Source organism: Triticum urartu, chromosome 4 (assembly GCF_003073215.2).
Source record: "Triticum urartu cultivar G1812 chromosome 4, Tu2.1, whole genome shotgun sequence".
Taxonomy (NCBI): domain Eukaryota; kingdom Viridiplantae; phylum Streptophyta; class Magnoliopsida; order Poales; family Poaceae; genus Triticum; species Triticum urartu.
The window spans coordinates 151,110,334-151,113,775 of NC_053025.1; positions in this window are offsets into that span (position 1 = coordinate 151,110,334).

Genomic DNA, 3,442 nt, shown 5'->3' on the forward strand with positions numbered 1-3,442 from the left:
GCCTAGCTTGCCTTCCACGCCAAGTAGAGTCCCATCCGGACACGAGACGAAGTCTTCAATCTTGCATCTTCATAGTCTATCAGTCCGGCCAATGGAGATAGTCCGGCTGTCTGGAGACCCCCTAATCCAGGACTCCCTCAGGCATCATCGCCGAGAATATCACATCACCACCTCTAAAGAAAGAGACATAAATACATGGGTATGGGCACTCCCCTTGGCAACTGCCAAGCTTGGGGGAGTGCCCCGGTATCGTATCAATATCACACTTCTATCTTTACCATTTTTCTTAGTTCGATCCTTTTGGTTATATCTTGATCTAGTAGAATAAAGTTTAGTATGATCTAGCTTTGAGTTTTGTGTTGATCCTTACCTATGTAATCGAGTCCGTGAGCTATATATAATAAAGATTAGTTTTGAGTCAAGGGCTTGGTTATGTTGCTATGATCTTGAGGGAATAGAAGAAAGAATAAAAAGAAATAAAGAGATCATATTGATCTTATGGAGAGTAATGACTTCACATATAAAGAGTATGATGAATAAAAGTTGTTGAGAGTTAACAAACATAGTTTTGGTCATCGTTGCAATTAATAGGAAGTAATAAAGAAAGAGAGGTTTTCACATATAAATATACTATCTTGGACATCTTTTATGATTGTGAGCACTCATTAAAATATAACATGCTAAAAAGTTGATGTTGGACAAGGAAGACAACATAATGGGTTATGTTTTCTTATATCCGAAATAAATTATATTGTCATAGATCATCCAACATGTTGAGCTTGCCTTTCCCTCTCATGCTAGCCAAATCCTTTGCACCAAGTAGAGATACTACTTGTGCTTCCAGATATCCTTAAACCCAGTTTTGCCATGAGAGTCCACCATATCTACCTATGGATTGAATAAGATCCTTCAAGTAAGTTGTCATTGTTGCAAGCAATAAAAATTGCTCTGTAAATATGTATGATCTATTAGTGTGGAGAAAATAAGCTTCATACGATCATGTGATATGGAAGAAATAAAAGCGACGGGCTGCATAATAAAGGTCCCTATCACAAGTGGCAATATGAAGTGACATTCTTTTGCATTAAGATTTTGTTCATCCAACCATAAAAGCACATGACAACCTCTGCTTCCCTCTGCGAAGGGCCTATCTTTTATTTTTGTCCTATACCATATACAAGAGTCATGGTGATCTTCACCTTTCCTTTTTACATTTTATCCTTTGGGAAGCACTGTGTGTTGGAAAGATCCTGATATATATATAGCTAATTGGGTCTGGGTTTTCATAAACTATTATTGTTGACATTACCCTTGAGGTAAAAGGTTGGGAGGCAAAACTATAAGCCCCTATCTTTCTCTGTGTCCGATTAAAACTTCATACCCATAAGTTTTGCGTGAGTGTTAGCAATTGTGAAAGACTAAATGATAGTTGAGTATGTGGACCTGCTTAAAAGCTCTTATATTGACTCTTTCTGATGTTATGATAAATTGCACTTGCTTCAGTCACTGAGATTATAGTTTGCTAGCTTTCAATGAAGTTTCTGATTCATACTTTACATTGTGGATGGATTGCTACTTTAGCATAAGAAATCATATGACTATATATATATATTTGTATATATGTTTTTGACTATATACTGCAAGGCAACAGCCTCACAGCTCTTTATTGATAAAGAACCAGAGAAGTTACAAGATTACAAATTTACAAGCAAGGAAAATACTTACAAAGAGGTCTAAGAAAGGGTAGCTATCCAGGAGATTAAGCTATCTTCATATTTACATCTAATTCTATGAGACAAAAGAGAAATGTCATGAATAAAATTCCTCCTCCAAGATCTAAAGGAAGGCAGCTCATTTCTGAAAATCTTCCCATTCCTTTGTGTCCAAATATTCCATGTAGCAGTGAATACAACCTCTGTGAAAAAGGAAGACCAAAATCCCTCCTAGCTGATAGAGCCATCTCATATGTAGTCTGGTTCGGTTGAACAGTCCAAGAAATCCCAAGGTCGTTCCAAACCCTCTGACTGAAATTGCAAGCAAAGAATAGATGTGCATGATCTTCATGAAGAGCACAATGGCATAGAACACATGTGTCATCCTGTATGATCCAGTGTCGGTGCTGCATCATATCCCTAGTATTCAAACGGTCCATTAAGAGAAGCCAACCAAACACCTTGAACTTGAGCGTGCATGCACACTTCCAAATCCATTTAAAAATGGGATCAACCACCAAGTGGGAGAAGCAAGACTCATAGTAAATCTTTGACTTAAAATCCCTAGATTTAGATGGCCATTTCCAAATGTCCATTCTTTCCTCATCCAGGTTGATCAGTGGCAGCAGAGACTGGACCTGGGTGAACTCAATATAAGCCTCTAGCGATAGAGGCAGATGGAAGTGATCAGAGGCATGAGGCCGCTCCATAAAGTCTTTGACTATGATTGTATCATCAATTACAAATGAATGAAGCCGTGGGAACCGCTTGTGCATTAGGACAACATTATTACCCAGCTGCCATCGATCAAGCCAAAAGACCACCGTGTTGCCTACATGCACTTGTGGAACAGATAACTTGCAGAAGTTATTATATAAACGCATGACATCACGCCACCAAAAGGAGCCACAGCTCTGAGTGACTTGTGGCAGTGAGGAGGCATAATAAGTGTCCCATATTAATGTTACCCAAGGCACGTCAACCCTGTTAAAAAACTTGAAGAGATGTTTGAGCAACATGGCCTCATTTTGAATACCCAGATTAAGAGCACCCATACCACCGTACTTCTTAGGCTGACAGACCAAATCCCAAGTAGCCAATGATTGGCGTGGGTTATCCGTGTTTCCTCTCCACAGACATTGCCGCATGATTCGCTCGACCTGCTGCAATATGCCCTTGGGAAGAGAAAGTGTACACAAGAAATAAATCGGCATGGAACACAACACCGACTGAAGCAGTTGTAGATGGCTCCCTTGATTCAGGAGGCATGAGGAAGCGGATAAACGACGCTCAATGTGGTCAACCAGAGGCAGTAGGTCGTAGATCGCAGGTCTAGAAGTTCCCATGGGTAACCCTAAATATGTGAACGACATGGACCCACATCACATCCGAGCAAACTAGCAACCCTAGCGCCCTCCTAGTCACTCATATTGATTGGAATAAGAGAGGATTTACTGAAGTTGACTCGCAATCCTGTTGAAACCGCAAAGGTGTCGAGCATCTTCTTGAAGGCGATGAGTTGGTCGTCGATCGCAGGTAGGACAATGAGGGTATCATCTGCATATTGGACAATCGGGTAATCATTGGAATTGGTTGGGATTGTAAATGAAAGAATATTCCTGGAGCACATCTCGTTGACCACTAACTGGAGTAAGTCAACTGCAATCACAAATAGTAACAGAGATAAAGGATCCCCTTAACGAACGCCCGTTCTGCAGACAAAGTGATTC